At 41.4% G+C, this 15323-nt stretch overlaps 2 protein-coding genes across 6 annotated transcripts in view; one reads left to right on the forward strand and one right to left on the reverse strand.

Moving 5' to 3' along the window:
- Positions 1 to 2884: 2884 nt before the first annotated feature.
- The window catches only part of lctlb (lactase-like b), a 51688-nt gene continuing 39249 nt past the window's right edge, over positions 2885 to 15323 (forward strand). For 2 of the 5 annotated variants that reach the window (XM_082968216.1, XM_082968217.1), the window contains exons 1-2: positions 2887 to 3427; positions 14510 to 14558. The gene's annotated coding sequence lies outside the window, so the exon portion shown is untranslated. Of the gene's footprint in view, positions 3428 to 14509; positions 14559 to 15323 lie in introns of all 5 variants that reach the window. The other 3 variants (XM_045706255.2, XM_045706256.2, XM_082968218.1) reach the window with 2 other exon arrangements.
- zwilch (zwilch kinetochore protein) overlaps positions 9818 to 15323 on the reverse strand; it is a 77727-nt gene continuing 72221 nt past the window's right edge. The window contains exon 18 of the mRNA XM_082968214.1: positions 9818 to 11451. The gene's annotated coding sequence lies outside the window, so the exon portion shown is untranslated. The remainder of the gene's footprint in view (positions 11452 to 15323) is intronic.

The raw sequence follows: 15323 nt of genomic DNA on the forward strand, positions 1-15323 counted from the left end.
CATCCAACCAACCATTCAGCGTTTTCTGAAAAGGGTAACAATGCACAGTGGATCACAACAAGGCCTGCTGTTTTCAGCCTGTTATCGGACAACCAGGCCTGCTGTTTTCAGCCTGTTATCGGACAACCAGGCCTGCTGTTTTCAACCTGTTAACGGACAACAAGGCCTGCTGTTTTCAGCCTGTTAACGGACAACAAGGCCTGCTGTTTTCAGCCTGTTATCGGACAACCAGGCCTGCTGTTTTCAACCTGTTAACGGACAACAAGGCCTGCTGTTTTCAGCCTGTTATCGGACAACAAGGCCTGCTGTTTTCAACCTGTTAACGGACAACAAGGCCTGCTGTTTTCAACCTGTTAACGGACAACAAGGCCTGCTGTTTTCAGCCTGTTATCGGACAACAAGGCCTGCTGTTTTCAGCCTGTTATCGGACAACAAGGCCTGCTGTTTTCAACCTGTTAACGGACAACAAGGCCTGCTGTTTTCAGCCTGTTAACGGACAACAAGGCCTGCTGTTTTCAGCCTGTTAACGGACAACAAGGCCTGCTTTTTTCAGCCTGTTATCGGACAACAAGGCCTGCAGTTTTCAGCCTTCTACCGGACAACAAGGCCTGCTGTTTTCAGCCTTCTACCTGACAACAAGGCCTGCTGATTTCAGCCTGCTACCGCACAACAAGGCCTGCTGTTTTCAGCCTGCTAACGGACAACGAGGCCTGCTGTTTTCAGCCTGCTATCGGACAACGAGGCCTGCTGTTTTCAGCCTGCTATCGGACAACGAGGCCTGCTGATTTCAGCCTGCTACCGCACAACGAGGCCTGCTGTTTTCAGCCTGCTATCGGACAACGAGGCCTGCTGTTTTCACCCTGCTACCGCACAACAAGGCCTGCTGTTTTCACCCTGCTATCGGACAACAAGGCCTGCTGTTTTCAGCCTGCTATCGGACAACAAGGCCTGCTGTTTTCAGCCTGCTATCGGACAACAAGGCCTGCTGTTTTCACCCTGCTATCGGACAACAAGGCCTGCTGTTTTCAGCCTGCTATCGGACAACAAGGCCTGCTGTTTTCACCCTGCTATCGGACAACAAGGCCTGCTGTTTTCAGCCTGCACAGGTTCAGCTGCTTGAGCTACATTCCGATATATCAACACGTTTTAAGGCTCGGCAGGTAACTAACTGGATACATGCATTTAGATTCACAAACACTCTTTAACAAACACTACATTAGACTATGCTGGGACACATGTATAACTATAGGATCTTGGAAGATGTCACACTACGGGTCAACAAGTGAAATGTCATCTAAGTTATACTGTGTTTAATGTTTTTCCAAGGAGCTGAGATAACGGGAATCTAAGAAGAAGAAAAAAGGTAGACTACTGTACTGTAGAACCACACCAAACTGTAGAACCACACCAAACTGTAGAACCACACCAAACTGTAGAACCACACCAAACTGTAGAACCACACCAAACTGTAGAACCACACCAAACTGTAGAACCACACCAAACTGTAGAACCACACCAAACTGCAGAACCACACCAAACTGTGGTGTAGAACCACACCAAACTGTAGAACCACACCAAACTGTAGAACCACACCAAACTGTACTGTAGAACCACACCAAACTGTAGAACCACACCAAACTGTACTGTAGAACCACACCAAACTGTAGAACCACACCAAACTGTGGTGTAGAACCACACCAAACTGTGGTGTAGAACCACACCAAACTGCTGTAGAACCACACCAAACTGTGGTGTAGAACCACACCAAACTGTGCTGAAGAACCTCACCAAACTGTAGAACCACACCAAACTGTACTGTAGAACCACACCAAACTCTAGAACCACACCAAACTGTACTGTAGAACCACACCAAACTGTAGAACCACACCAAACTGTAGAACCACACCAAACTGTGGTGTAGAACCACACCAAACTGTGGTGTAGAACCACACCAAACTGTGCTGTAGAACCACACCAAACTGTGGTGTAGAACCACACCAAACTGTGCTGAAGAACCTCACCAAACTGTAGAACCACACCAAACTGTACTGTAGAACCACACCAAACTTCATTGTGGAACGACACCAAACTGTACTGTGGAACCACACCAAACTCTCCTGTAGAACCACACCAAACTCTAGAACCACACCAAACTGTACTGTAGAACCACAACAAAATGTAGAACCACACCAAACTGTGCTGTAGAACCACACCAAACTGTACTGTAGAACCACACCAAACTTCATTGTGGAACGACACCAAACTGTACTGTGGAACCACACCAAACTCTAGAACCATACCAAACTGTACTGTAGAACCACACCAAACTGTAGAACCAAACCAAACTGTGCTGTAGAACCACACCAAACTGCAGGACCACACCAAACTGTACTGTGGAACAACACCAAACTGTAGAACCAAACTGTACTGTAGAACCACACCAAACTGTACTGTAGAACCACAACAAACTGTAGAACCACACCAAACTCTACTGTAGAACCACACCAAACTGTACTGTGGAACCACACCAAACTGCAGAACCACACCAAACTGTACTGTGGAACCACACCAAACTGCAGAACCACACCAAACTGTACTGTGGAACCACACCAAACCAACTGTACAGTAACTTGAGGGAATCATTTCACTACTGTAATTTAAGGATAGAATCATTTCACTACTGTAATTTAAGGATAGAATCATTTCACTACTGTAATTTAAGGAGAGTATAATTTCACTACTGTAATTTAAGGAGAGAATCATTTCACTACTGTAAATTAAGGAGGGTATAATTTCACTACTGTAATTTAAGGATATAATCATTTCACTACTGTAATTTAAGGAGAGAATCATTTCACTACTGTAAATTAAGGAGGGTATAATTTCACTACTGTAATTTAAGGAGAGAATCATTTCACTACTGTAAATTAAGGAGGGTATAATTTCACTACTGTAATTTAAGGATATAATCATTTCACTACTGTAATTTAAGGAGAGAATCATTTCACTACTGTAAATTAAGAGGGTATAATTTCACTACTATAACGTCCAATGCTCTGCTATCCCTCGTGTCTATTGCCACATTGCCATTGTCCCAGTCCACACTGTAAACAGAAGAGTATCAGCCTCTCCTACATTAGCTTTGATTATAGAGTAAACCCTTGTTTGTAAAGGGTCTGTGTGTCTAAGCAAAATGTGTTCACACACCATTGGGTTTCAATAGTGGGGGGTATTTGGAACCTCCTCTATAGAGTCTAGCGGGCTGGATGCTTCGATCCTTTTTGGTTCGGTGGCTAACAGCACTGAGGGGTTACATACGGCTGGTGTCGTCTTGATGTGAACAGATAACAGGGACTTCAATCAAATCTCCCTCAAATCCCATTTCGTGCCGTTTTTCCAGGCAGGACTAATGCTGAACCTTTGACAGGTATGTGTGTGTGTATATGTGTGTGTGTGTGTGTGTGTGTGTGTATTTCACAGAAAGAGGCAAGTGTCTGTGCATGGAAGAAAGTCATTATGCATGTTTTTATTTTATATTTTATTTAACTTTTATTTAACTAGGCAAGTCAGTTATTATTTACAATGACAGCCTACACCGGCCAAACCCGGACGACGCTGGGCCAATTGTGCGCCGCCCTATGGGACTTCCCAATCACGGCCGGTTGTGATACAGCCTGGATTCAAACCAGGGTGTCTGTAGTGACCGTCTCTAGCACTGAGACGAAGTGTCTCAGACCGCTGTGCCACTCCGGGAGCCTGTAGTGTTGTAATAACTCAGCCAGGTAACGTCATTGTGAACAGTGTCTGCAGACTGGTCACTTCCTTGGAGATGGCATGGAGAAAAATGATTAAAATGCCAATGGCATTGCTCCAACAGAGTTTTGTGTCATGGAATGAATCTCTAGGGAGAGTCAGTTTTAGGCCTGGTTTTGGATTGCTGCTGGTAAACACAAAGATATTCATAGGGCAGTGAAATAGGATCTTGAGTAAATTTCAACGAATCTCATTTTTCTGCTGTTCTCTTGGTGCAAATGTTGCTCATATCCTTAGAAATGATTTACCCATTAGACATATTATACCCTTAGACATATTATACCATTAGACATATTATACCATTAGACATATTATACCCTTAGACATATTATACCCTTAGACATATTATACCATTAGACATATTATACCATTAAACATATTATACCCTTAGACATATTATACCATTAGACATATTATACCATTAGACATATTATACCATTAGACATATTATACCCTTAGACATATTATACCTTTACACATACAGTACCTTGCGAAAGTATTCGGCCCCCTTGAACTTTTCGACCTTTTGCCACATTTCAGGCTTCAAACATAAAGATATAAAACTGTAATTTTTTGTTAAGAATCAACAACAAGTGGGACACAATTATGAAGTGGAACGAAATTTATTGGATATTTCAAACTTTTTTAACAAATAAAAAACTGAAAAATTGGGCGTGCAAAATTATTCAGCCCCCTTAAGTTAATACTTTGTAGCGCCACCTTTTGCTGCGATTACAGCTGTAAGTCGCTTGGGGTATGTCTCTATCAGTTTTGCACATCGAGAGACTGACATTTTTGCCCATTCCTCCTTGCAAAACAGCTCGAGCTCAGTGAGGTTGGATGGAGAGCGTTTGTGAACAGCAGTTTTCAGTTCTTTCCACAGATTCTCGATTGGATTCAGGTCTGGACTTTGACTTGGCCATTCTAACACCTGGATATGTTTATTTGTGAACCATTCCATTGTAGATTTTGCTTTATGTTTTGGATCATTGTCTTGTTGGAAGACAAATCTCCGTCCCAGTCTCAGGTCTTTTGCAGACTCCATCAGGTTTTCTTCCAGAATGGTCCTGTATTTGGCTCCATCCATCTTCCCATCAATTTTAACCATCTTCCCTGCCCCTGCTGAAGAAAAGCAGGCCCAAACCATGATGCTGCCACCACCATATTTGACAGTGGGGATGGTGTGTTCAGGGTGATGAGCTGTGTTGCTTTTACGCCAAACATAACGTTTTGCATTGTTGCCAAAAAGTTTGATTTTGGTTTCATCTGACCAGAGCACCTTCTTCCACATGTTTGTTGTGTCTCCCAGGTGGCTAGTGGCAAACTTTAAACAACACTTTTTATGGATATCTTTAAGAAATGGCTTTCTTCTTGCCACTCTTCCATAAAGGCCAGATTTGTGCAGTATACGACTGATTGTTGTCCTATGGACAGAGTCTCCCACCTCAGCTGTAGATCTCTGCAGTTCATCCAGAGTGATCATGGGCCTCTTGGCTGCATCTCTGATCAGTCTTCTCCTTGTATGAGCTGAAAGTTTAGAGGGACGGCCGGGTCTTCGTAGATTTGCAGTGGCCTGATACTCCTTCCATTTCAATATTATCGCTTGCACAGTGCTCCTTGGGATGTTTAAAGCTTGGGAAATCTTTTTGTAACCAAATCCGGCTTTAAACTTCTCCACAACAGTATCTCGGACCTGCCTGGTGTGTTCCTTGTTCTTCATGATGCTCTCTGCGCTTTAAACGGACCTCTGAGACTATCACAGAGCAGGTGCATTTATACGGAGACTTGATTACACACAGGTGGATTCTATTTATCATCATTAGTCATTTAGGTCAACATTGGATCATTCAGAGATCCTCACTGAACTTCTGGAGAGAGTTTGCTGCACTGAAAGTAAAGGGGCTGAATAATTTTGCACGGACAATTTTTCCGTTTTTTATTTGTTAAAAAAGTTTGAAATATCCAATAAATTTCGTTCCACTTCATAATTATGTCCCACTTGTTGTTGATTCTTCACCAAAAATTACAGTTTTATATCTTTATGTTTGAAGTGTGAAATGTGGCAAAAGGTCGAAAAGTTCAAGGGGGCCGAATACATTCGCAAGGCACTGTATTATACCATTAGACATATTATACCATTAGACATATTATACCATTAGACATATTATACCATTAGACATATTATACCATTAGACATATTATACCATTACACATATTATACCCTTAGACATATTATACCATTAGACATATTATACCCTTAGACATATTAAACCCTTAGACATATTATACCATTAGACATATTATATCATTAGACATATTATACCATTAGACATATTATACCATTAGACATATTATACCATTAGACATATTATACCATTAGACATATTATATCATTAGACATATTATACCATTAGACATATTATACCATTAGACATATTAAACGCTTAGACATATTATACCATTAGACATATTATATCATTAGACATATTATACCATTAGACATATTATACCATTAGACATATTATATCATTAGACATATTATATCATTAGACATATTATACCATTAGACATATTATATCATTAGACATATTATACCATTAGACATATTATACCATTAGACATATTATACCATTAGACATATTAAACCCTTAGACATATTATACCATTAGACATATTATATCATTAGACATATTATACCATTAGACATATTATATCATTAGACATATTATACCATTAGACATATTAAACCCTTAGACATATTATACCATTAGACATATAGACATATTATACCATTAGACATATTAAACCCTTAGACATATTATACCATTAGACATATTATATCATTAGACATATTATACCATTAGACATATTATATCATTAGACATATTATACCATTAGACATATTAAACCCTTAGACATATTATACCATTAGACATATTATACCATTAGACATATTATATCATTAGACATATTATACCATTAGACATATTATATCATTAGACATATTATACCATTAGACATATTAAACCCTTAGACATATTATACCATTAGACATATTATACCATTAGACATATTATACCATTAGACATATTAAACCCTTAGACATATTATACCATTAGACATATTATATCATTAGACATATTATACCATTAGACATATTATACCATTAGACATATTAAACCCTTAGACATATTATACCATTAGACATATTATACCATTAGACATATTATACCATTAGACATATTATACCATTAGACATATTATACCATTAGACATATTAAACCCTTAGACATACTGTACCTGTCAAAAGTTTGGACATGTATAACAATTCCAGGGTTTTTCTTTATTTTTGACTATTTTCTACATTGCAGAATAATAATGAAGACATCTATGAAATAGATTAAATAACACATATGGAATCATGTAGTAACCAAAAAAAGTGTTAAACAAATCAAAATATAATTTATATTTGAGGTTCTTTAAAGTAGCCACCCTTTGCCTTGATGACAGCTTTGCACACTCTTGGCATTCTCTCAGCCAGCTATGACATACAGCCCCAGTCCTATATACTAGTAGTATGACATATAGCCCTATATACTAGTAGTATGACATATAGCCCTATATTCTAGTAGTATGACATATAGCCCTATATTCTAGTAGTATGACATATAGCCCTATATACTAGTAGTATGACATATAGCCCTATATTCTAGTAGTATGACATATAGCCCTATATACTAGTAGTATGACATCTCTCACCCAAATGCGGGGCAGCTGAATGATTTTGCGGGACATTCGTCGGTACAGTGTAGCCTACATGACTAAACCCATCTCCCTCCCCCTATTGTTTTAGTTGTTGGAGAGCAATAAAAACATAAATTATGTCAGAATTTCTCAGACGGTTTTGTTCCCGAAAGATATAGCCTATTGAATATCATTAGAGGATATGAATAAAATGCATCGCCTGCCCAAGTCCACCCATATCGTCTCAATAACATGTTCTATGTTCCATACCCGAAAGCACCAAGTTAGCCAAAACTCATTGCATGAATCATCATTGCCAACCCTAACCTATACAAGGGGTTATAGTCTGCTGCAACAGGACACCCCCTGTAGTCTGCTGAACACAACGGCAACAGGACACCCCCTGTAGTCTGCTGAACACAACGGCAACAGGACACCCCCTGTAGTCTGCTGAACACAACGGCAACAGGACACCCCCTGTAGTCTGCTGAACACAACGGCAACAGGACACCCCCTGTAGTCTGCTGAACACAACGGCAACAGGACACCCCCTGTAGTCTGCTGAACACAACGGCAACAGGACACCCCCTGTAGTCTGCTGAACACAACGGCAACAGGACACCCCCTGTAGTCTGCTGAACACAACGGCAACAGGACACCCCCTGTAGTCTGCTGAACAGAACGGCAACAGGACACCCCTTGTAGTCTGCTGAACAGAACGGCAACAGGACACCCCCTGTAGTCTGCTGAACAGAACGGCAACAGGACACCCCTTGTAGTCTGCTGAACAGAACGTAAATGTAAAATGTAAATCAGAAGCACGCCAGCTAGCCATGTCTGTCATTTCCAAGTTTAGCTGGAAGTTTTCCCAAAAGGATTTGAGAAATATGATTGGTTGACAATAGGCCTATGACATTGGCCTATGTCTTGTCTAGAGCTGGGCAGAATATCAAATCTCAACAACGATTGGAGGAGTGTTGAACATCAACAGTAGGCTACTAAATCCTTATGATTTACAGTACCAGTCAAACGTTTTTACTATTTTCTACATTGTAGAATAATAGTGAAGACATCAAAACTATGAAATAACACATATGGAATCATGTAGTAACCAAAAAAAGTGTTAAACAAATCAAGAGCACAGTGCACAAATACAGAACTACCCAGACCACCTAGAGTTGGCTGTCCGACCAAACTGAGCAACCGGGTAAAAAAAGACCTTGGTCAGGGAGGTGACCAACAACCAACAACCCTATGACCACTATGACAGAACTACAGACAGTTTGATTTCACAGAAGTGTGATTGACTTGGAGTTACATTGTGTTTTTTAAGTGTTCCCTTTATTTTTTTGAGCAGTGTATATTCTCCAGATGTACTCAGAGGGAATTGTGTGTTATGTTGGAAAAACATATTCTGATAAAAAATGTTATTGGAAAAAATTTGCCAAAAATGTATTTGACATATAGTGCCTTCAGAAAGAATTCATAACCCTTGACTTATTCCACATGTTGTAGTGGAATAACAACCCCATAATGACATCACAATACCTCATAATGACATCACAATACCCCATGAAAACATGCTTTTAGAATTTTTTGCAAATTTCAAAAATATCTTTGGCTGAGATGGAAGAACCTACCAGAACGACAACAGTCTCTACAGCACTTCACCAATCTGGGCTTTATGGGCGAATGGCCAGACGGAAGCCACTCCTGAGAAAAAGCCACGTGAAAGCCCGCCTGGAATTTGCAAAAAGGGACGTGAAAGACTCTGAGATCATAAGGCAAAAAGATTCAGTGATCTGGATGAGACAAATGTTAACTCTTTGGCCTGAATGCAAACCGCTATGTCTGTAGAAAACCAGGCACAGGTCATCACCCACCTAACACCATCCCTACCGTGAAGCATGGTGGTGGCAGCGTCATACTATGGGGATGCTTTTCAGCAGCAGGGACTGGGAGACTGGTAAGGATAGAGGGAACAATGAATGGAGACAAATACTGATGCAAATCCTTGATGAGAACCTGCTTCAGAGTGCAAACGACCTTAGTTGGGGCGAAGATTTACATTCCAATCGGATCCCAAGAAACGCTAGAATGGCTTCAGAACAACAATGTGAAATTCCAGACTTGAATACAGATTTTTTTTTTAAAGTATGTGAACCCTTTGGAATCACCTGGATTTCTGCATAAATTTGTCATAAAACGTGATCTGATCATCTAAGTCACAACAAAACACAAACTAATAACACAAAAACAATTATAGGTTTTTATGTCTTTATTGAACACACCATGTAAACATTCACAGTGCAGAGTGGAAAAATTATGTGAACCCTTGGATTTAATAATTCTGTATACTTCTGGCCCTTCTTTGGACACTGTGTTAAAACTAACCTCCAGATGAGCTTCAATGCCATTACAACACTCCTTCCGTGGCCTCCAACTGCTCTTAAATGCTAGTAAAACTAAATGCATGCTATTCAACCGATCGCTGCCCGCACCTGCCCGCCCGTCCAGCATCACTACTCTGGACGGCTCTGACTTAGAATACGTGGACAACTACAAATACCTGGGTGTCTGGTTAGACTGTAAAACTCTCCTTCCAGACTCACATTAAGCATCTCCAATCCAAAATTAAATCTAGAATCCTATTTCGCAACAAAGCATCCTTCACTCATGCTGCCAAAGACACCATCGTAAAACTGACCATCCTACCGATCCTCGACTTCGGTGATGTCATCTACACAATAGCCTCCAACACTCTACTCAACAAATTGGATGCCGTCTATCACAGTGCCATCCGTTTTGTCACCAAAGCCCCATATACTACCCACCATTGCGACCTGTACGCTCTCGTTGGTTGGCCCTCGCTTCATACTCGTTGCCAAACCCACTGGCTACAGGTTATCTACAAGACCCTGCTAGGTAAAGCCCCGCCTTATCTCAGCTCGCTGGTCACCATAGCAGCACCCACCTGTAGCACGCGCTCCAGCAGGTATATCTCACTGGTCACCCCCAAAGCCAATTCCTCCTTTGGCCGCCTTTCCTTCCAGTTCTCTGCTGCCAATGACTGGAACGAACTGCAAAAATCTCTGAAGCTGGAGACTCATATCTCGCTCATTAGCTTTAAGCACCAGCTGTCAGAGCAGCTCACAGATCACTGCACCTGTACATAGCCCATCTGTAAACAGCCCATCAATCTACCTACCTCATCCTCATACTGTATTTATTTATTTATCTTGCTCCTTTGCACCCCAGTATCTCTACTTGCATATTCATCTTCTGCACATCTACCATTCCAGTGTTTAATTGCTATATTGTAATTAATCAAATCAAATCAAATGTATTTATATAGCCCTTCTTACATCAGCTGGTATCTCAAAGTGCTGTACAGAAACCCAGCCTAAAACCCCAAACAGCAAGCAATGCAGGTGTAGAAGCACGGCGGCTAGGAAAAACTCCCTAGAAAGGCCAAAACCTAGGAAGAAACCTAGAGAGGAACCAGGCTATGATGGGTGGCCAGTCCTCTTCTGGCTGTGCCGGGTGGAGATATTAACAGAACATGGCCAAGATGTTCAAGTGTTCATAAATTACCAGCATGGTGAAATAATAATAATCATAGTAGTTGTCGAGGGTGCAACAAGTCAGCAACTCAAGAGTAAGTGTCAGTTGGCTTTTTCATAGCCGATCTTTGAGAGTATCTCTACCGCTCTTGCTGTCTCTAGAGAGTTGAAAACAGCGGGTCTGGGACAGGTAGCACGTCCGGTGAACAGGTCAGGGTTCCATAGCAGACAGAACAGTTGAAACTGGAGCAGCAGCACGGCCAGGTGGACTGGGGACAGCAAGGAATCATCATGCCAAGTAGTCCTGAGGCATGGTCCTAGGGCTCAGGTCCTCCGAGAGAGAGAAAGAAAGAGAGAAAGACAGAAAGAGAGAAAGACAGAATTAGAGAGAGCATATTTAAATTCACACAGGACACCGGATAAGACAAGAGAAATACTCCAGATGTAACAGACTGACCCTAGCCCCCCGACACATAAACTACTGCAGCATAAATACTGGAGGCTGAGACAGGAGGGGTCAGGAGACACTGTGGCCCCATCCGATGATACCCCCGGACAGGGCCAAACAGGCAGGATATAACCCCACCCACTTTGCCAAAGCACAGCCCCCACACCACTAGAGGGATATCTTCAACCACCAACTTACCATCCTGAGACAAGGCCGAGTATAGCCCACAAAGATCTCCGCCACGGCACAACCCAAGGGGGGGCACCAACCCAGACAGAAAGACCACGTCAGTGACTCAACCCACTCAAGTGAAGCACCCCTCCTAGGGACGGCATGGAAGAACACCAGTAGGCCAGTGACTCAGCCCCTGTAAAAGGGTTAGAGGCAGAGAATCCCAGGGTTGAAAGGGGAACCGGCCAGGCAGAGACAGCAAGGGCGGTTCGTTGCTCCAGCCTTTCCGTTCACCTTCACACCCCTGGGCCAGACTACACTTAATCATAGGACCTACTGAAGAGATGAGTCTTCAGTAAAGACTTAAAGGTTGAGTCTGCGTCTCTCACATCGATAGGCAGACCATTCCATAAAAATGGAGCTCTATAGGAGAAAGCCCTGCCTCCAGCTGTTTTCTTAGAAAATCTAGGGACAATTAGGAGGCCTGCATCTTGTGACCGTAGTGTACGTGTAGGTATGTACGGCAGGACCAAATCGGAAAGATAGGTAGGAGCAAGCCCACGTAATGCTTTGTAGGTTAGCAGTAAAACCTTGATATCAGCCCTTGCCTTAACCGGAAGCCAGTGTAGAGAGGCTAGCACTGGAGTAATATGATCAAATTTTTTGGTTCTAGTCAGGATTCTAGCAGCCGTATTTAGCACTAACTGAAGTTTATTTAGTGCTTTATCCGGGTAGCCAGAAAGTAGAGCATTGTAGTAGTCCAACCTAGAAGTAACAAAAGCATGGATTAATTTTTGGACAGAAAGTTTCTGATTTTTGCAATGTTACGTAGATGGAAAAAAGCTGTCCTTGAAACAGTCTTGATATGTTCTTCAAAAGAGAGATCAAGGTCCAGAGTAACGCCGAGGTCCTTCACAGTTTTATTTGAGACGACTGTACAACCATCCAGATTAATTGTCAGATTCAACAGAAGATCTCTTTGTTTCTTGGGACCTAGAACAAGCATCTCTGTTTTGACCGAGTTTAAAAGTAGAAAGTTTGCAGCCATCCACTTCCTTATGTCTGAAACACAGGCTTCTAGCGAGGGCAATTTTGGGGCTTCACCATGTTTCATTGAAATGTACAGCTGTGTGTCATCCGCATAGCAGTGAAATTTAACATTATGTTTTCGAATGACATCCCCAAGAGGTAAAATATATAGTGAAAACAATAGTGGTCCTAAAACGGAACCTTGAGGAACACCAAAATTTACAGTTGATTTGTCAGAGGACAAACCATTCACAGAGACAAACTGATATCTTTCCGACAGATAAGATCTAAACCAGGCCAGAACTTGTCCATGTAGACCAATTCCAAGATCGGAAACCCAAATTACTTCGCCACCATGGCCTATTTATTGCCTTAACTTACCTCATTTGCACTCACTGTATATAGACTTTTTGTTTTCTTTTGTTCTACTGTATTATTGACTGTATGTTTGTTTTACTCCATGTGTAACTCTGTGTTGTTGTATGTGTCGAATTGCTACGCTTTATCTTGGCCAGGTCGCAGTTGCAAATGAGAACTTGTTCTCAACTGGCCTACCTGGTTCAATAAAGGACTTGTTCTCAACTAGCCTACCTGGTTAAATAAAGGACTTGTTCTCAACTAGCCTACCTGGTTAAATAAAGGTGAAATAAATAAAAAATAACAGGGTGACCCTCCTTTGGCAGCAATAACCAAACGTTTTCTGTAGTTGCGCATCAAACCTGCACAACGGTCAGGAGGAATTTTGGACCATTCCTGTTTACAAAACTGTTTCAGTTCAGCAATATTCTTGGGATGTCTGGTGTGAACTTCTCCCTTGAGGTCACAGCATCTCAAATCGGATTGAGGTCAGGACTCTGACCGGGCCATTCCAGAAGGCGTATTTTCTTCTGTTGAAGCCATTCTGTTGTTGATTTACTTCTGTGTTTTGGGTCGTTGTCCTGTTGCATCACCCAACTTCTGTTGAGCTTTAATTGGCGGACAGATAGCCTTACATTCTCCTGCAAAATGTCGTGATAAACTTGCAAATTCATTTTTCCGTTGATGATAGCAGACTGTCCAGGCCCTGAGGCAGCAAAGCAGCCCCAAACCATGATGCTCCCTCCACCATACTTTACAGTTGGGATGAGGTTTTGATGTTGGTGTGCTGTTCCTTTTTTTTCTCCACACATAGTGTTGTGTTCCTTCCAAACATCTCAACTGTAGTTTAATCTGTCCACAGAATATTTTGCCAGTAGCGCTGTAAAACATCCAGGTGCTCTTTTGTGAACTTCAGACGTACAGCAATGTTTTTTTTTTTTGGACAGCAGTGACTTCTTCCATGGTGTCCACCCATGAACACCATTCTTGTTTAGTGTTTAACATATCGTAAACCCGTCAACAGAGATGTTAGCATGTTCCAGAGACTTCTGTAAGTCTTTAGCTGACACTCTAGGATTCTTCTTAACCTCATTGAGCGTTCTGCTCTGTGCTCTTGCAGTCATCTTTGCAGGACGGCCACTCCTAGCAAGAGTAGCAACAGTGCTGAACTTTCTCCATTTATAGACAATTTGTCTTACCGTGGACTGATGAACATCAAGGCTTTTAGAGATACTTTTGTAACCCTTTCCAGCTTTATGCAAGTCAACAATTCTTAGTCTTGGGTCTTCTGAGATTTCTTTTGTTTGAGGCATGGTTCACATCAGGCAATGCTTCGTGTGAATAGAAAACTCAAATTTTGTGAGTGTTTTTTTTTATTTTGCAGGGCCGCTCTAATCAACATCTCCAATCTCGTCTCATTGATTGGACTCCAGGTTAGTTGACTCCTGACTCCAGGTTAGCTTTTGGAGAAGTCATTAGCCTAGGGGGTTCACATACTTTTTCCAACCTACACTGTGAATGTTTAAATGATGTATTCAATATCGACAAGAAAAATACAATAATTTGTGTGTTATTAGTTGAAGCAGACTGTGTTTGTCTATTGTTGTTATCCAATTTTAAATTTTAAATTCAGGTAATTCCAAAGGGCTGATATGCTTTTTCTTGCCACTGTATTTCTGCATTTAATTTTCAAGACATTTGCAAACACTTATAAAAACATGCTTTCACTTTGTCATAATGGGGTGTAGATGTGGTATTGTGATGTCATTATGGGGTGTAGATGTGGTATTGTGATGTCATAACGGGGTGTAGATGTGTGTAGATGGATGAGAAAAAAAGATTTCATCCATTTTGAATTCAGGCTGTAACACAACAAAATGTGGAATAAGTCAAGACGTATGAATACTTTCTGAAGGCTCTGTGTCCTGTCAGACCGTAGGGAATTCACATGTGCAATACTTTATATTAACAGAGTAGTGTGAGAGAGAGAGAGAGAGAGAGAGAGAGAGAGAGAGAGAGAAAGACAGAGACAGAGAGAGAGAGAGAAAGAGAGAGAGAGAGAGAGAGAAAGAGAGAGAGAGAGAAAGACAGAGACAGAGAGAAAGACAGAGAGACAGAGAAAAAGAGAGAGAGAAAGAGAGAGAGAGAGACAGAGAGAAAGACAGAAAATGACAGAGAAATACAAAAAAAGAGAGAGA

This window comes from Salmo salar, chromosome 23, assembly GCF_965601325.2.
Source record: "Salmo salar chromosome 23, fSalSal1, whole genome shotgun sequence".
Classification (NCBI taxonomy): Eukaryota; Metazoa; Chordata; class Actinopteri; order Salmoniformes; family Salmonidae; genus Salmo; species Salmo salar.